Raw genomic sequence first — 20,839 nt, 5'->3', positions numbered from 1 at the left:
TCAGGTAAATTCCCTGGTAAGGAATCAAGAACCCAGAACATAGGATGTATATATGGGGAGAAGTTACTCCCCTTAAGCGCTACCTTTTCAGCAGTTTTAAGGTGATTCATATGATAATGATAATACTGTATGATGATGAAGATACATATTCATAAACAGTGTGGAAATGAACCTAGACAACACATTGAAAATGGGACCCCTGACATCATCTCTCAACATAGTCCCTGCTGGAACCCAGCCAACCCCGTTATACTCCCAAGTATAGCCTAGTCCACCAGAACTGGGTTTATTGCTTAAGAAACCAAAGAAAAGCACCATAGTCTGGCTCCCGAGGCAGCCTTGCATCTCTGCATGCTCTAGAACTGTGAGAGAAGGGGGAAAACTGCATGGTTTGTGACTATTGAAATTATGGGGTTGAAAATGGCTTTAGAACAAGGAACTTAAGGAGCTGGGGTGACACCTTCCATGGGTAACATGTTTGCCTTCCAAGCATGAGGATCTGAATTTGGGGCCCCAGAACCCATCTAAAAACAGCAAGGCAAGGTAGCAAGTGCTTGTAATATTAGCACTGTGACTTGCTAGCCGGCCTAGCCTACTTGGCGAAGCTCTAAGCCAATGAGAGACTCTGTCTCAGTAGAAGGTGGGCAGTGCCTAAAGAATGACAGGCAAGGTTGTCATTTGCCCTACACATGCATGCTCACACATGCCTGCATGCACATGTACCTGTACACAGGATCACACATACCAAAACATATGTAATTTGAGGGAAAACTTGGCAGCATCGAGAACAAATGCACTCCTGATACATGCAACAAGCTGGATAGATCGCACGGATACCATGGTGAGCAAATGACACCGGACATGCAAGAAACATACTAAGTGGTACCTTGTATGTAAAGCAAGCTTTCTCAACCCTGGCATTACTAGTGACATTTGTCTAAGGGGTGGTGCTATATATTGTGGGATATTCTCCTGCATACCTGGCCTCACAAAGAGCCACCCAGTCCCCATTTGTTGCAGACAACAATGTCTCCAAATATTGCCAAATGCGTGGGAGCAACTGAAGAAATCGGACAGAAGTGAACCTCCTGATGCAAACAGCCATGGAGGGAGAATACTGAAGTGGAAACAGGAAGGGGACCCAGAGGGGCTTGTGGCATGCCAGTCATGCTTCTTACGTTGGTGCGACCTAATTTCATGTATTCACTTCATTAGATGCTCACCGAGTCAAACGTTGTGTTTTCCATAGATCCCCTTTGTATGTAAACTTTCAACTTTTTATTTCCCTCACTGTGGAATAACCAAACTCCTTCCAAACAAAGCATGTCATGTTTCACTTTCAAGGGCTACGGATATTATCAAATGTCTAAAAACAATTTTATGGAAACTAAAAGGGAACGGTCGTTTGGGTGAGAAGGAAGAGTACAAGAGGGTTTGGGTGGGTGTTCTGTGAAAAGCACACAGTTTTCAGGCTTGGAGGTAGCCTAGAAATCTCCAAATTCACAACCCCCCCCCGTCCTTGATCCACAGCCATATGTTTGCCCCTGTCTGTCTTTTCACCATTTATAGCTGCAGCTCTTTCTTTGTGTTCCAACTTACTTGTGTCAGTGGGGGCTTGAAACCTGTGCCCTCCTGCCTCATAACCACACCCAGACTTTGTGCATAAAATTTAGGAAGAAATGAACAGAAAAAAGCAACTTAAAACAGTTCATTGGAGGGGTTTTGCGGGGGAGGGGACTGTGCACAATGGCCCAGCATTTTTGGGAATTCTCTATTTCTTAGCATTTGTTGCTATTTTAGAAGATTAGGTAAGATCCTACAAAAACAAGTGCAGATAACTATGTAGTTCCTAGCTCAATTTCAGAGGCAGAAAGTTAATGGAAAATAAAAGTTAAAAGTGTGTTCTACAGAGTCCTAGGCCACCATGTCCTTCAGCCACCCCTATATTTGGCACGTAGGCTACAAGGTGGGGTTTCGCCCAGCTTTACAGATTGCATTGTTGAGATTATCATGAAAGGGTTCCGCTGGCCACATTTCCCTTCCTTGTTATGATAACTGTCAAGTTCTCCGCTGATATTGTCCTACTGGTTTCCATAGTGAGTCACTGCTGTGGGAGGAAAAAAGATCTTTGAAATGTCTGCACCCTTTAGCTTTGTTACGGCCTAAAAATCCCATTAGAATAACCTCTGAGGGCCTTGTCAGGTCCTTTTCTTGTGTAAGAATTTTGTTTATCTCATATTGTTTTAAATAAATAGGCTTGTGGCAGGAGCTTGGAGACACTTTTGCCCTTTCGGTATTGTTAATAATGTGACCATTCTGTCTCAACCTGCCTGACACCAAATCATTCTGTTGTTACAGTTCTGCTAGGATATGTCGGTTTTCTTTTTTATTTAGTTCTGCAATTTGCTCCACTTTCTCACACTTGATTTTATCCATTTGCACACTAAGCTCTGTAACTCGGAGCCTGATTCAAGGTGTCACTCGAATCAAGGATACCATGTATATTGATTTCCTTTCCCAATGCTAAGACCATATACCTGGCCAGAAACAACTGAAGGGAGGAAGGATTCATTTCCACTCACAATCCAAGGGTGCCGGTCCATTATAGAAGGGAAAACAGGACAGTGCCGGTCCATTATAGAAGGGAAAACAGGACAGCAGGAGGATGAGGCAGCACAGAGAGGAACCACAGCACGAGTCCTCTGAGCTCTTTCCTTGTGGTTTCCCCTTAGACTTTAGCTGAGTTTCTGGTAAACAGCCATCACAGGGCCACAGTGTCCTTGCTCTGAGTTTGCTCTGGTCTTTTGTTTTCTTGAGGCACAAAGTTTTAGAGACACAGGAGATACAACTATGGAACTGGTTACAACATGTGTCCCAGGGTTTCTAACTTAAAGACAAAAGGTGACATTTCTTCACTAGACACAGAACTCTAGCCTGTGAATAGTAGAAGAGTGGTGCAGAATGTGTCCCCAGAGGCCTTCCTCCTTTGCATCAAAAGATGTATTGAAGGGCTTCGATTGAGATCACTGTTAGGCCTTGCCTAGCATGCCCCGGAACCTGGATTCTGTCCTAGTACTAAAAAGAAAATAAAGATAGGAAGGGAGCAAGGGAGGGAGGGAAAAAGGAAGGAAAGAAGTTGTAGTAAAATAGTTAAAATTATTTTTTTTCTTATATGAATCTGCAGGCTACAGTCAGAGGGCCAAATCTGTCCACATTCAATTATGTAGTGGCCTGTGGTTGTTATTAAGATTCTGTATTGAGTATGTAGGACAACGACTGTAGGGCCACACAACTAAAAACATTAACTATGCAATCGCCACATGCATGTGCACACATGCACACACACACATACACTCAGAGAGAAAGAGAGAGAGAGAGATCTTGCTAACCCTTTCAATAATGAAAATGGTTCACTGTGCCTAGAGCTTGTATAGTTTTAACTGAGCCATACTGTCCTCACAGGTAGGAGTTATAAAAGAATACCCCTCTGAGATCGTCCTCCTTATACAGCTCTTTCTACGTGGGACTGTGTGGGACTCAGTCAGTTAAGCATTTCACATGCAACTGTGAGGACTTCAGATCCCCCAGTACGCACATAAAACTGGATGCCGTGGTGCATGCTGTCATCCAAGCACTAAGCAGTCATTGGCGGGATCCCAGTCTAGCTAAGTCAATGAGCTCCAGACTCAGTGAAGAGAAAACCTGTCTCTAAATAAACAAGCAAACAAACAAACAGATAAACAAGGTGGAAAATGATAGATAGACCTATCCTAAATGTGGGTGGCCCTGTTCCATGGGTTGGGCCCTGGAAACTGAGCTGAGGAAAAGGCCGGCATGGACCACTGAGCTCCACACACATGCACGTGTATCCACAAATACATGCACACATAAAAGTCTTCATGTCATGTGTTCGGTAGCATGGATGCCTTATTCCCTCTTACCTCATCTTTTGTTCTTTAGTTTTCCCTACCTGACTCTCCCTCTTCTCTCCCTGTTTTTCTCATCTCTTCCTACACTTTTTCACAATTCCCTATCCCTTCTTTTTCACTTCTCTATATTCCTAGTTAAAAGAAGCTTAAAAAAATAAAAAGGATCCACAAGATAACAGCATGGTAACATATTGCACATCAGCCTATTTCTGCAAAAGATAAGCTGGGTCTATCATGATTTTATAGACACATCTCAGCTCCTGGAAGGTTCACATCCAGGTGAAAATGTTATAGACGAAATGCATCTCATATCCCTAAACTATCAAACACCAATGTGTGCTCAAAATACCTAATGTTACTGTACGGCTACTCATTAACATGGAATACAATACCTATCCCATAACGGAGGTTCACTTAAATAATTCATTGAAATCTAAAAACTTTCAAATCTGAAGTAATATTTCAACTGAGTGCTCAATAATGTTGCATCATCAGAAAGTTAAAACACATCCTCAGAACCATCATAAGCCATGATCTCCATTTGTCTTACAAATGCCGTTGTCCAAGATCCTGAGAGATTCGGACATATACTAAGTTAGAATGGATTGAGTGGGCACATGAATCTGGAATTTCCACTAGCCCATTAGAGCTAGAAATAGCCTATGGCTTAGACAAGATCCTTGAACTACCTATCTCTGCATCACCGCCTATGTTTCCCTTCACCCATGTGATGCTGGCTGGGTATTCATTGAGAGTTCAAAACAACTCCCTCTTCCCATAAATAGTCTTGAATTTCCTGTATCCTAGCCACTAGTTCTAAAGATCCAGAAATACCTTCAGAGAATGAGAACACAGGGCTTCCAGGGTGCAGGTTAACAGTATATGAATTCTCCATGTCCTTTATGCCTGGTTATAAAGGAACAAGAGCCTAGTGTACATAACTATCACACAGAAAAAGGTTCTAGATCAGTGGTTTTCAACCTGTGGGTCAGGACCCCTTTGGCTAACCTCTATCTCCAAAACTACTTACAATTCATAACAGTAGCAACATTACAATTACAAAGTAGCAACAAAAACAATCTTATGGTTGGGGATCACTGACCCTGAGGAACTGTATTAAAAGGTTGCAGTAAAATGGGGAATCTCCATAAGACCAAACTAGACTCCCTTAATATAGGTGATAATAGTGCGACTGGGACAATATATGAGGCCACTGGCAGTGAGTCCAAGATCTAACACTAATGTACAGACTTAGTGGAGCCCATTCTACATGGAGAGATACCTTGCCCAGCCTAGACACAGGGCTGTGGGGGGTGGAGAGGTTCCTTGGTCCTGCCTCAACTATATGATGGGACAGACTTCATAGACTTCCTATGTGGGACCTTACCCTTTCCATGGAGCAGATGGGAGGAGTGGAGGGAAAGGAGGGAGGGGGAACTGGGGTTGGAATGTAAAAAAGATAAATTAAAAAAAATTTTAAAGGGTTGCAGCAGTAGGAAGGTTGAGAACCACTCTATAGATAATTTTCATGAGGTGTGTAAACATTTCAGACCTGGGTGCAGGTTAAGACAATGATGATTCTTTACAAACACCTTTAAATTCCTGCCATACTCTTACTCCCTGCCATAAGGGATGGCCACACACACACACACACACACACACACACACACACACACACACACACACACAGCTACTTCTCCAAGCACCGCCTTCTCATGATAGCACTGTGGAGGCTTTAAAATCCACTCTGGCACAAAGTACCTTTTCTAGAATCCATGCTTAGTATTTGTCTTTTCCAGTGCCCCCTCCAAGTTGGCAAAAGATCCTCATCCTACTAATTTACCAGGACAGTTAAACACAAGTATCCTGACACTCCTATCAATAATCTCGATAATTTGATACTCCTCTCAATAATCTGTCACCAAAAACGTCGGGAATGCCTGGGGGACAACCACTTCATCAGTCCTGTGACACCTCACCTCACCTCACGCATGCCTGTTGTGTACCCTGGTTGATGTGGAAGGGATGCACCAATTAGTTCACTAATCAGGGAAGGAACAAGAGCTGCCCGTTATTTTGTGGCCTGGTGATGGGACCCATGATAAAGTAGAAACTTCCTCCAAGCTAGGCAGGATGGATGGAGGTCATTTTCTCAGCCCTGGGGACAATGGGGGAGGGCGAGCATACACAGAGACTTAGAATTTGGCATGCGTGGCAAGGGCTTTGGGCCACTTTCTGCAGACTCAGCCCCATCCACAGACATTTTCTGGCCCAAAGTTCTTGCTCAAATGTTTCCCGCCACTCTGACTACATTTGTTCCAAATATGTCTGTGGGTTGAAGAAAATACTCGATCTTGGGGAAGGAAAGGGCATTTTGTTAGGCAACGTGGTTCACATCTCTGCTTCTCCACATTGTGAGGGCTCTGTGTGCATCTTTTGGAGACATCGGTTTTGCCCGTGAAAACCAAACACATCAGGTTAGGTGGGCAAAGTGGTGGTGAGCTTTAAACGAAACATACTGTGACCTTTAGAGCCTGGCTGGCTCTCTTTCCCCAGCGGCAATGGCAGAGGGACTGAGCCACACTTGTCCCCATCTGTTCTGCAGCTGCTGAGCCACAGAAAGTGGCAGGGTCGTTGCTAGCATCAGGGTTGCGCCAGGCCTGGGCCGCTCAACCACCGCATTTGGCGCTCGTTTCTGTAAGCACTCAGGCTATTTTCAAGTAAGCCCCTGAGATTTTTTTTCTTGCAAAGAAAAACATTCTCTACATTCCCGTCTTCATTTGGGCATAAAGATGGGAGAGTTCTCTTTGTCTCTAAGCCTGGTGTTTTTGTTCAACGCAGCAAATGTCTCTTGAGTTTCTAGCACATGACGGCTGCTGCACTTGGGGCTGTGCGAGGAATGATGTCAGAGCTGCCATGATTCTCACCTTCAAGGAGGCTATGTCCTGTCAAAGGGGATCATTATAGGACAATAAAATAGGTACATGTAAAACCTAAGTGCCAAAGTGATGTAGACAATAGAATAATGATTCCGTTGTGGTGGCAAGGAAGGTTTCTTTTTCAGTGTGGATGCAAATTAAGATTTTAGGAGATAGAAGATTGTCAAAATTCAGTGGTAGAGATGTTATAACCTATATACCTATTTTAAGTACCATTTGTTGGTATTTCATATGTATTAGATGACAGGCTTTCTGCTGAAAGACTTTAAGATACCTCATTTATTTTTTACAATCATATATGCACATATGTGTATTATATATATTTATATGCTCATGTGGAAGCCAGAGGTCAGAACTGGATGTCTTTCTTATTTCTTTGAGATGAGGTCTCTCCCTGATCCTGGAACTCATCCATTCTGCTAGGCTTGTGGGCCGGCAAGCTCCAGGAATCCTGTTTGCCCCCAAGTGCTGAGATAACTCGTGTGTGCCACCATGCCTGATTCTACATGGATACAAACTTTGTCCCTCATGCTTATACAGTCAACAGTGTACAACGAAGCCATCCCTCTCCCAAGCCCCCCAAAATACATTAAAAATTTTTGCTACACAAAGATTTTGATTATTATTTTAAAAATATTTTGTTTAGGAAAAATATCATTATGATTAAAATGTTAATACTCCTCAGAGGGTGTGAGTCAGCATGGCAGAGAGATGACAGATATCCATGTTTATCACTACCATGTTCACGACAGCCAAGATTAGAAGAGAGCCCAGGTCCCCAAGGACAGATGCATGGCATCTGCACACACAGAAGATGTATTCAGCGTTAAGGAAGAGTGTAATAAGTCCTTTTAGGAAAAATGTATGGAAATGGACATCATCATGCTAAGTGAAATAAACAGACTAAAACGATAGTATGTATTCTCATATTCAGAACTGATGTTTACACTACACAATAGAAGCATGCATATATATGATACAGGAGGGAAGCTGTCGGGGGGAGTAAGAGGAAGGTAAATGAGGCGAGAGCAATTACATAATGAAAAGTAATAACTAGCTCTAAGGGCTGAGGCTGTAGGGCTCAGTGGCAGAGTGCTTGCTTCAGATGCATGAGACCCTGAATTCAATGCCCAGAACTGCCAAAATTTAGAAAAAGAGAAGAAGAAATCCATTATTTGTGCACTAATTTAGAGAAATAATAAAAGCACTACAAACATAAAAAGGAAAAATACAATAAGGTATCACTAGGAACCAGTGTTTGGAATAATGGATTATGACGAGGCAAAGCGAATATCACTTTCAGAAGCGTTTCTGGCTTTAGTCCCTTGTCTTTATTGTGGTTTTCTTTTCTTCTGTGTGCATGTGAACGTTCACATGTGTGTGTACCTGTGTATAGAGGCTGAAAGACAACCTCAGTTGTCATTCCCTAAGCACTGCCCACCTTGTTATTTTGAGACAAGGTCTCTCACTGACCCACAAGGCCAGGCTGGCTGGCTATTGAGCCCCAGACATCTGCCTGTCCCCACCTCCCAAATACTGGGGTTGTACACACTCCACCGCACCTGGTTTTTAAATGTGGCCTCTGGAGATCTAGCTCGGGTCCTCCTTGCAAGGCAAGCGCTTTACCAAATGAGCTGTCTCATAGATTGTCATGATAATCTCTCTGCTCCTCGAGATTTTTAGTGTACAACTGGCCTGACTAGTTTTTATGCCAGCTTGACACAAACTAGGGTCATCTGGGTAGGGAGAATTTTAATTGAGAAAATGCCTCCATAGGACTGACCTGTAGGCAAGTCTGTAGGGTTTTTTCTTGACTGACATAGGAGGCTCCAGACCACTGTGGGTAGTGCCACCGCTGGGCAGACGGTCCTGGTGGGGGGGGGGCATAGGAAAGTAGACTGAGCAATCCATGCTGAGCAAGCCAGTAAGCAGCACTCCTCTATAGCTTCTGCATGAGTTCCTGCCTCATGGATTCTACCGTTTGCACCCCTGCCCTGACTCACTCAGTGATGGACTGGGATGTGGAACTGTAAGCGGGAATAAACCCTTTCCTCCCCAAGTTGTTTTGGGTCACGGTGTTTTGTCACAGTAATAGGAACACTACGGCAACATCCAAAGCTCAGATTAATTTAATTTTGAAGATATGTGAGCATCCACGAGGTAGGACTGTGTGACTCCTTGGCCTCAGCATGACTCATAGTGCTGTGCTCCCCCCGGAAGTGTGTCGCTGAGGTAGAAAATCAGTCCCTTTGGAAGCCTGCGGTCTAAGTATTAATTGAGGTTCTTTAATGGGAGCTCTCATGGCAGGCTCCAGACTCTCCCTGCAATGAAATTACCTGAACAGTTAGCATTTTTCAGTGTTCACCTTCTGTTTTAAGGGAGAGGAAGACCATTGTTTTGGCAATACAGTTGTCTATTCGTGTACACAACGAAATAATAAACCCAGAGAGAGGGGAAAAAGCGAGCAACAACCTTTCGAACAATAGGATGCAGAAAACAGCTCCCAGAGAAGTAATTTTTCAGATTTCCTGATTTGTTTAGTGAGAAATGGCCCTCCAATTTATTATGATTTGAAAGGGCAATGAATTCCTTATTCAGAATTAATATAAAAATGACTGAAATGCGTCGTGCTTGTCTCTCAATCTATTTGTATAGCGCACTAGGAGTCACAGCTCATTGTTAAGACCCATGAGTTAGTGAAGCTGGTAATTCATGCCGTATGGTTTTCTCTAAATGATAATTATAGGTCATTCTGAACTACAAATCACATACACTACAAATGTTAACTTAATTTAGGATTACTGGCTGGATGAGGGTTTTCCCCCCTAAAAGCAGGTGTAATAGGAATGGCATTGTCTGAATATTGTCAGTATGTTAGACACGATGAATTGCCATAACCACATTATCTCCAAATTTGACTTCATTTTGCGGATTCTCCTTGCAAATGTCCAGCCTGTTGTGCATTTTCTGTGATTTATCCTGAGCAGATAAAACATTAATGGGGGAAATCTAAACAAATGCCTTCCCTGGATCCTCCAGCATAGCTATTGGAAATGGTCGACCTAGAATAGCAAGCTGCAAGGCGGTCTCCACAAGACTCCTACATTCGGAGATCAATCAGCATTAAATGAGAAACATGCATCATGATTGAACTTGAAATTAACTGCACCCTCGCACTGAAAAGTACTTACTTATATCCTTTCAGTTAGTTTCTGTAATGAAAGATGGCAATGAATTAGCCCTGATAGCCTGGAGAAAGATGCTTAATAAACAAGAGGCGGCTGCAAGCCAGGAGCCTAGCTCCTCGCATACAATCCAGTGCCTCTGTCCCCCAGAACCACCACAAAAAGAACTCCTCTCCTCAGAGCCATAGCTGCTTGTACTTAGAGGCAAATAGTTTGGAAAATCTTTAATTGCTCTTAAAATTTGCAAGGTGTCAGGAGTCAGAAATCCCAGAAGCCAGCTGCTCTCCAACATCCGTATTGGAAACAGAAGCAGAGACAGCATAGAGTAGGGCCTAAGGTTCTCCAGTCAGGCTGCTCCTGTTAGAACCCGGATTCCAAAGCTTCCTGGGCCTGAGACCTTGAGAAAGTTCCAGTCAGTGTGAGTCTTCATCTACCAGGTGGCTATAATAGTAACGGCATGTCAAATTGGGAAGATGCTCAGCAGATAAAGGTGATTGCCACCAAGCCTGACAATCCCTGTTCTATTCACGGGGCCCACATGGGCGGACAGAACCAATTCCATAAATTGTCTTCTAACCTCCACACATGCGCTGTAACACACACGTGCACTCTCACATGCAAAATAAAGTGTAATTTTAAAGTCATAGTGTGTTACGGGTGTGAATACACATTTTTCACAAAGTCTCATATCTAGAAGTAATCTATGGGGACATTTGGCAACATCTATAGACATTTCTGCTCATCACACGTGGGAGGCAGGGTTGCTGACATTTAGTGGATGGAAGCCAGAGATTCATAGTACAGCCTCACAGCAAAGACATGGATGGTACCAAATGTCACTTACACCAAGGAGAAGAAACCATAAAAATAAACAGTGGGAGGAAGAACTTGGAAGCAGGGGACTCATTAAAGGGAGAGCTGGGAGGCCCTTCTAGAGGCAGGAATACATGTGAGGAATTCATAAGTGATCCCTGGCAGGACCAGGAAGTCATCCACATGGTCAACCCAACAAACAAGGAGAAACAAATAATCACAGCTATTTGGGTGTGACTTCTTGCCTATAGTCAGTATTTGAATTCTTCAAGCCTCCAAGGTGAAATTGCTCCCTCCTCTCCCTTCCCAGAGCAGTTTACCTGGGAGGCCACAGGAACTGTATTTTCTCCTAGTCCTGTGGGTCCTGAGCCCAGGATGTGTGGAACTGTAATGTCAGTGAATAGTGTCGTCAGCCCTGTCTTTAGTTTTGTTAATCTTTGCTCTTCCGGAGATTCTGTCCTTACTTCTCACAGACACTCTAAAGCTGCTAGCACTCCCACGAGTGGCCATCAGTCTTTTGTCAGAAGTCTCTCTGCTTCAAGACACCTCCTCCTCCTTGTACCCTTCAAAACTCTTTCCTTCAGTCGCTACTCGCACCTGGGTATCTCGGCAGAAATAACGAAGGCCCACTAATGTATCAGTGCTGTCAGTGGCTGGCAGCAAGTTCCTGAGAGGTTGATATTGTTATGCTTTGAATCCTGTGTGCCTCGGGCCTATACCACTACTAACTTCATGCACACTGGGTGTGTTAGCTTCTGTTTCTGTATCAAAGTCCTGAAAAGATGGTCTTATAAAAATAAAAGGTTGCTTTTGGCTTATAGACTTCAAGGTTTCTGTCCATGGCTGTTGACCCCATTGCTTTGGGTCTGTGGTCGTAACATGTCACACAGAAGCATATGGCACAGAGATGAAGTGAAGGGTCTGGGATGCCTGGGACAGCTGTCATGGCCTAGGGTCCTCTCACTAGGCCGCCTCTTAAAAGGTTTCTGCCAGTTCCCAGCAGTGCTAGGCTGAGGCCAAGCCTCTACTGCATGGGTCTAGAGGAAAGTGGAGGTCCAAACTCTGGCACTAAGAAAGGGGGCAAAGGGAAAGAATAAGCAAAGAGATAAGTGGATTGCCCAAGATTACAGAGCTGAAGACAGCAGAGACGAAGACTGGGGGCATGGCTGGGTCCATAACGTGCTCCAGACAAGCATGGAGTCTGAGTTTGACTCCCAGAACCTACATTTTAAAAAGTCAGCCATAAGGAGGCCTAGATAATCTATGGGGCCTTGGGTAGTATTTATCCCTGGCGTACAAATAGACAATGAAGGATGCTCTCTCAGCCTAGACTCCTGAAGCAGGGCCTAGAACCTACCATGGACGACATGACAGACTGTGGAGATCTACCATGGAGGGCCTCACTCTACCTGGGGATCAGAGTGGAGATTGGGTGGGGGACTGGGGAGCCTGGTGGGGAGGGATGGGGAGGGGAGGAGGGAGAGGGAACTGGGATTGACATGTGAAACAAACTTGTTTCTAACTTAAATTTAAAAAAAAGTCAGCCATAGCAGTACATGCTTGCTATCCCAGCTCTGGGGAAGCAGCGGCAGATAGATCTCTGGGGTGCTCTGTCCTGCCTGCTAAGATCCTGCAGGTGAGAAACCCCGACTCAGAGACAAACAAACAAACAGGTGGACAGCGCCTGAAGACTGACATCCAGGGTTGTTCTCTGCCTACCGCATGCATGCTTGTATATGTGTTCATGTGTGTGTATGTTTGTGTGTGCAGGTGTGTGTACAGTTGTGTGCACATGGGTGTGGGGCATGTGTATTCAGGTCAGAAGTTGGATGTCAATTTTTGTCTCAATTCTATTCCACTTTATTATTCTGATGCAGGGTCATACTGAACGTGGATCTCACTGATTCCACTGAGCAGCTTGGGCAGCAAGCCTGAGGGATCCACCTGACTTGACCTCCTCAGTGTTTGGATATCATCCATGCACTGACATGTTTAGTGTTTATATGAGTACTGGGAATTCAAATCCAGGTCCTCAGTGGTTCATTACATACAGCTGTGAGTGCCCTGACTCGTGCAGGTCTACTTACCAGCCTGACTATTATTTCAAGATGTCTCATGGCAAATACAGTTTTACCCTAACTGTAGGGCACACTTTCAAACCTAAGGATCTTGATTAGCTGAGAAACTAGGAGTCTCAGATTCCAGAAATCTGTCTCAAGCCTGCTCTATGAGCAAGGTAGCAAGCATATTACCTCCTGTTGCAAACACCTCTGGAATATTCAAGTTTTACTGCATGCTTGAATTGAGTCATGTGTTAAGAAAAACACATTGCATTCCTTTGACATAAGACAAATGCCATGTGTTGTGTTTACATTTAAATGGTGGATAAGAACAGGGAAACCATGTTCCAGTCTGAGAAAATACTGATGCCGCCATGCCAGAGAGGCAGGTTATGGTTTAATTCATACCTGTGGATTAAAGAATGAAAAATGAGCCCCCGTCCATGCCTGACGTCTGTGTAAATGGTGCATATGTACCGAGGCCTGTCTGCCTTCCTTAATGTACTCGGGATAAAGTAAATACTGGAGGGCTTGATGTCTTGCCTAAGCCTAACAAAGCTGATGCAGCTGCAGCCCAGATGGTCTGGGATGGTGGAAGGTCCTAGGGGTTAGAGAGAAGGGGTGAAAGCCAGAAGATGCCCTGGAGGTATGGGATGAGAGTGGGAGATACCCTTAAATGCCAAGCTTCTGGGATTATCTTTATGCATAGTGAGAAGCAAATGGTCTACAATTTGGAAGGATGCCTCCACCCATCCATCCCCTCTCTGGCAATCCTGCCACCCTACCTCCCTGTCCATCCTTCTCAGGGATCACAGTGTCTCTTTTTACCCATTCACTCTTATTTTTGATTTGAGTGTGTATGTGTATGTGAGTTGTGTATGTGTGTGTATAGCTACGGCGGATGGGGGGCACAGGTATGCCATAGCTTACATGTGAGGGTCAGAGGTCAGCTTTGTGGAGTCAGTTCCTACCTCCCATCTTTATACATATCAGAGGGACCAAACTCAAGTTGTCAGAACTAAGCAGCAAGAGTTCTTATCAGCTGAACCATGTTAACGGCCCCTGCCCAGTCACTTTTATTAGCATCCATAATTGTACAACATAATGGCTTCTTTATCACTGTGTCTATTGGTAAGATGGCCAATGGAAGTGTGCATGCCCTATGCCATAGCTCTCCCAGTCTCTCCCCATCTCACCTGCACCTAGGCCAAAAGATTGAGGTGCATCATAGCAAGTGATTGGAAGCAATCCTACTGCCAGGCTCAGGTGAAATAAGACACTGAATTTGTATTAGCTCTGTGACTTCTCATTAGTAAAATAGGACCAATATTGACTGCTTGTTTCTTGGAGTTCCATGAAGAAGACTTGGCAAGCAGCAGTCTGTACCTTGTGCCTATTCCTCTACTCATTCTTAAAACCATTACTATTTCAGAGATGCTACATAGCTGTTAAAAGGCAAGATCTATGGTCTTTAGCAACTGAGGCTATCGGGGAAACACAAGTGCAAAACTGGGAGTATGATGTGAATCTGTATTTTGATTTGCACAGCGGTGCTAGTTCCCTCTGAGGAGCACACTCACCCACCTTGTCTGGACAAGCCTCACAGATACCTGGATGGAGTTGAAAATTGCAAATGTGAAGAAACGGTGTTTGTAGTTTTCAAAGTATTCATAAGCATTATACAATACCTGGGTATACATTCGTGTGCATAAAACGTACATGCTGTCAGCAGGCCCACAGAGCAAGCACCAAAGAAGTGGATAAAAGTTGCTTTGGGGGGTGTGTTTCTTTAATGTTTTCCAACATAGACAAGATCTGGGTTAGTGTTGGAAAGGGAAATTCTTCAGGAGCTGGAGGAATGGCAGGCTCAGTGAAGTGCTGACTGTACATGCTTGAGGACAAGAGTTCAATCCCCAGGCATAGCAGCATGTGCCTGTTATGCTAACACTGGGGAAGCAGACATAGGGGATCCCTGAGGTTTGCTGGTCAGTCAGATTGAATCAGCAAGTTCCAGGTTTGCTGTGAGACGCTATCTCAGAAAACCAAGTGTAGGTTATTAAGGAAGGCATGCAGTGTTGACCTCTAGCCTTCACGAGTACGTATTGCAACCCAACCTCATGTGTTCCTGCATGCACGTGAACATGTGCACACACACAGAGGGAATACTTCATCTGTAATGAAAACTTCAGAAAAGGAGACTCAGGGATCCCTGAAGAGAGGCTAAGGTCACAGGGCAGAGGCTTTGGGGAAGAAACTCAGATGAGCCTGGGAAGAACCAACGTTGCAGGTTAGTTCAGAGGCAGGGTCCTGGGAATGAGTGAAAGGATGTTCAAAGGTTTCTAGCAGGTCTCCTCAGCATTAAAATTCACCCTGCAAGTTTCTCACGCTTTCCCCCAGCCCATTGTCTCTCGGAGGGTTCTGGGTTGCCTTGCTCACCATCCAGGGCCCACAGTTGTGTTAATGCTCACAAGACTGTGAGGATCCCTGAGAGACAGCATGAAGAATCCAGGTGTCTGTGTTAGAAAAGACTAATACCGGGTAGTGGTGGTGCATGCCTTTAATCCTAGCACTCAGGAAACAGAGGAAGGCAGATCTCTATGAGTTCGAGGCCAGCCTGGACTACAGAGCGAGTTCCACGACAGACTCCAAAGCTACAGAGAAACCCTGTGTTCAAAAGCAAAGGAAAGGCAAGACAAGACTAGACCTTCAAGAGAAAGCATACCAGATCTAGAATGTTACCAGTCAGGAAGGAGTCATGCCTGAGGGACTTCACTAGAAGTGAAGATCCCAGAGAAGCAGCTGGATAAGGTTATACTGCAGAGGCAGGGGCACATCCAGACAAGAAAAGCTCATAAGGTTGCTATGGGTTACAGATGTCACCCCCTTGAGCAACATTGAAGCTTCTGGCAAAATGAAAACTGATCTTGAAGATTTCCTGCATGTCGGATTTGTCATTGTACTGACTGGGACGGTAGCCCAAGTTTATACACCCCTACTGGTGGGCATTGAGATGCAGGCCACTCTGAAATTCTGAGTAAGAATTAGTGATAGAGCCTGGGCGGAGCCTCCTCTTCACACTGGACTCTCAGCCTGTTTCCTTCCTTGTCAACCTCCCTTTGTGTCCCAAGCAAAGATGAAATTAAAGGGTGTCTCTGTGCGCCTCCCTCCTGAAGCTACGCCCTCTTACCAGTGTGACAGAGGGGTTCCACACAGCTCCAGCCACCCACCTTGGGTTTTGTCTCTCACCTCAAGGCCCCTCTCTGCCTTGCAATAGAACTAGAAATGAAAACAGCATGTGTGACAAATCTTCATGGCTCAGAAAAATAAACACATCCACCACAGGTATACATAGGCATGCACATAAACACATACAGAAACACATGCAAACATGAGGAGGAGGAGACAATGTTGGTCTTTTATCTGTGCTGGCTGCATAGGGACCAACGACATCTCCTGCCTGGCTGAAAGTGTAAGGGTTTCTCTTTGCTGGGAGCCTCCATGGTGTAGCAATGGTTTTCTTGCCCTGCCTTCCTTCAACCTGGGCTTTACGAGCTGAAATTTTTCAGACAGGTGAGCATAGTGGTTGACACTCATTTGCCAAAATTTACCTAGGTGTCACTACATAGAAGAAAGGAAATGATTCTCTTGAATCCCACACAAGTTGACGAAGAATAAACAGCCTTGTTGGAACTGGAGGAACATGTGACCTCCAACAATAAAAGCCTTTGGTTTGCTTGCTGTAGCGCAGAACTATGAAAAATATTTAATCTTTAAAAATACACAATGGTATCATACTTTAACTGCAGGTTCAAAGACAGTACAGTTGAACTCGGTGTATTTAAAATGCAGTGCTATTGTATATTTCACAAATGCAAACAGCAGAAACTGAGGAATAGCTAAGGAGCACCAGACCATATCTTATCCTTATAAAAGTGTCTCCTGTAAACATTAACCACATCTCTCAGTATTCCCGATGCAGAAAACGTAGACAGCAAGACCATAGAAATGTGTGGGCCTACCTGGTGTGCGGTCTGTGTCAGTTCGGTGTGAGGGTTATATAAACTTTCGATCCCTAGTCTTCTGCTTTGGAGCAAGGAAATAAATCTAAATGTTTATAATTTTCCCAATCTGTTATAGACTTGGAGTTTTAAAAAAATCTATTTTTTGACACAGTATTTCTCTGTCTTTTAAAAAAATAACCAAATTGGATTATTTATAGTGTATCCTTTTGTCTGTTTTAATCCATTTTTGATGTCCAATTGTGTGTATATAAAACCGTTAGTTTTATATTGTAAAATCGGTTATGCGTTCACTTTAAAAGAATTTTATGGTGTGTGTTTGATTCAGCTATAAGCAACCAAGACTTAAACATGTGGGAATTTATTCTTTCTTGACAAGTCAGGAGGCAAGCTGTAGGGCAGTATTAACTACTAGAACTTTCCGTGATGGTAGCTAGTCATGTTGTCCAGTTCAGGAGCCACTAGCCACAGGAAGCTGCTAAGCACTTGTCATGAGGCTAGTAGTAGGGCTGAGAAATTGAATCTTTTTACTCTGTATGAAATACCTGTGTGTGACCCATGCTGCTAACATTGCAGATGGTAGGATGAAAACCAGCAGGTTGACATGAAGGAAGCTCGTGCCTCTTCATCTTTGGGCAATTTTGTGAGGAGAATCAGGGAACAGAGTAGCTGAAAAAAAATAATACCACCTGGCAGAAAGTCAGCAGAAAAGAGCTTCCAGATTGGGCATTTTAACTGTGTCTTGATCCCTGACTCAACTCCTCCTTAACTAGTGATCCCAGTGAGTTACAAAAGGCCCCAGGCTCTAATTCCTGTCCTTAAAAGGCATCCCTCACCACCAGCCCTGCTGTGTGACTTAAGATCATCAACATGTCCTCCATATCATTACAGTGGTCACACGGACCTGTGGACATAACATCTATTCTTGTGTTTCCAGAATATTAGAGTGGGTCTCAGGCATGCATGGCAGGAGCGGTGCTATCAGCGCTGAATACCTCACTACTGTCACTGGAAAGGAAGAACAGCTCACCTTGTCTGTCATCTGTCGTGACATACAGTCGAGGTCCTCCTTGGTGACAGATTAAGATATCCGTGGAACCTGGTGGACAGAGACCAGGACAATAAACAGGACCCTGTAGTAGCCCTCTAGACCATGAACTCAGCATTCCTGGTAGCACAAAATGTTTCTAGACCAGAGTTTTCCTCTCCCATGTTTAAGGTTGGTTTTCTTATTAGCATGCATCATAAAGGGTTTCATTATGATACTTTCATACATTTTGTTGATCTGCTTCCCCAACTTTCCTCCACCCCCCCTTCTCCTGTAGTAGCCAGAATTTTCTATTAGAATTTTCTAGTGTTCCTCGCCAACATTGTAAATCGGACCCAACCAATGGGCCCAATCAGAACCTGTCGGGAGAGACAGCCCACAGACTTCTGGTTTAATAAGCTCACTGTGCAAAGGAATGTCTAAAGACCATTGGCCAAGAAAGACATCCGGTGAGTAATTATAACTAAACTGAGTCACTTGGGGCTTTCTAGATTGTGTTGAGTGACACTACTGACTGACATGAAATACAAAGAGGAGTTCTATGTGCACAATTAGTGACAGGCTGCCAGCAATGTAAGAGTTCCAGAGAACTGGAAGGAGTGAGTGAGTAAGTCTTGGGGCATTGCTAGGGGTGGTGTCTAAAGCAGGTTCTGACGGATGAGTAGGTTCCACCAAGTTGCCAGGATGGCACAAGATACTCAAGGGCAGTGTTCCTCTGGATCTGGTGCACATAAAACTCATCCAGGGTTCCTGTTAACCTGGACAGCATAGACAGTGGACAGGCCTAGCTTTGAGCACCAAAGCCCTGCAGGTGGAAAGGGCACCAGCCCTTCTGCTCTGTGTGTTGGGAGCATGTAGGTTGCCACCTGAGTTCTCTTTATGGGTTTTCTTTAATGGAGAGCCACACCGGCTCAGGAAGATAATTACCCATTGTTGAAGAGCCCAACCTGGCCCTGTTTATGTCAAATGCCACTACAGCTAGAACCAACCATCAACTATTCCAAGCATTCAGTAAACTCATTAGAACAGTTTAGTGGTTACCCCTTTTTGACTGTTTCTTTTACTGGCTCTTTTCTTCCCAGCATCTTCGCCACAAGCTTTTTTTTTTATTGTTTGCTCAAATTAAAAAGCAAGGGAACATGTTTTCTCTGGAGCTCTGATAGTTCTCCTTTATTGTACACATTGGGACGGCTTTGAGGGGGACTGCCTCATTGGTCCTTTATTGTACACTTTGGTACTGTCAGAGATGGGCTATCTCATGGTTGTATTTTCAACCCATAAGAAAGTGTCCCTGCAGGTGCTGTGGACAGGGCTCAGTAGGTGGAGTGTTTGTCTAGTATACACAAAGCCCCGAGTTCAGTTCCACTGGCACCCCAAAAACCCAACATGGAGCGTATGCTGTAGCCCTGGCACTCAGGATGTGAAAGGCAGAAGGATCAGATGTTTCCAATCATCCGCATCTATGTTGTAATTCTGGGGCCAGCCTAGGCTACATAAGACCATGTCTCAAAAATAAACAAAAGGAAGATTCCTCACTATAATTCTATCTCCAGACTAACCTTTTCTCTTTGTCTGGCTACCTAAAATCTGGGAAGGACATAACACTGGTTATGAACACAAATTTTCCAAGTATGCAGAGCTAGATTACAATCCAAACTGTGAGTAAGGTAGGCTTCCACACCCCGCACTCACCATTGCTTCTGCAGGTGCAAGACCCTGGTGAGGGCTTCAAAGCAGCCTCTGCTTGTGTATCTCTTCTAAAGGGCTCAGTCTTGAGGACACAGAGCAGCAGAAACACCCACACCACTCTCTTGCTCTCTCCTCGTGTTTCATTTTGAGCCTGGAAGACAATGCTGCCCAGGAGAAGGAGAGAGTACACTTGCCAGGGGAAGCACAGGTATATGACTCACGCACATAAGCAAGACTGACATTCTTCTCTTCGGGGCTTGGCTCCTTTAACTGTAGATTATATCTAATTTACCTCATGAAATTGGAATAACTACTGCTCTGTGTCTTGCAATACAATGTCATACTGTCACAATTATAAATGTTCCTGTGTTCTGAAAGTCTTGTTATTTACTCTACAGCAGATTGAAGACTCCTGAGTTGTATCTTGAAATGTTTCAGTAATTAACCCATTTATTCTAGAGTCAGTTTTCCTTCAACAGCCACTCTCCCTATGCAAGATGTCTATTCTGAGTGTGAAGATTGCATGTAGCATTGTACTGAAGACAAAGCATTGTTTGCTGTGTAGGGAACAGATCTTGAGGGAAGAGGAGATAACTAAGTGACAGTTAATTTTCTTCTTCCTACTTTATGTGTATGTTTGTGCCAGTGTGGAAGACAGCAGTCAAGCTAGCATGTTGGCACCAATCCACTTTGCCTTTTGAGACAAGATCTCTCCCTGGGCTCTAGGACTAGTCAGTGATCCATTTGTCTATGCCTCTACAGAAGTGTGATTAAAAGAACTGGTATTTGGCACAGGACACCCCAAGACCAAGTTCTCAACACAAATAAGATCTACCCCAAAGGGACAAAGGGCAAGGAATAAGAGACAAAGACAGGAGATAGAGGATGAGGGAGAAGGGAAAGGGACAAAGGAGAGGGGGAAGGGACAAGGACTGACTCTGAATAGAGAGGAGACAGGCATGGCTCATAGGCTAGTGGCACTTTGAGGAGTTTAATTTTAATTGGACATGTTAATTATAGCAGCCAAAAGGGGGCTTTTGATTGCTGGGCTTCAATACTTTGATAGTTGGACCTTGGTAGTCAGCCTCAGGAAGAGGAAGTAGCCAAATAAGGGAACAGACCTTGGTGACTATCTTTAGGGATGTAATCTAATGGTT

This window comes from Mesocricetus auratus, unplaced genomic scaffold (assembly GCF_017639785.1).
Source record: "Mesocricetus auratus isolate SY011 unplaced genomic scaffold, BCM_Maur_2.0 Super-Scaffold_100676, whole genome shotgun sequence".
Taxonomy (NCBI): Eukaryota; Metazoa; Chordata; class Mammalia; order Rodentia; family Cricetidae; genus Mesocricetus; species Mesocricetus auratus.
The sequence above is the reverse complement of the archived record's forward strand: the minus strand, read 5'-3'. Positions refer to the sequence as shown.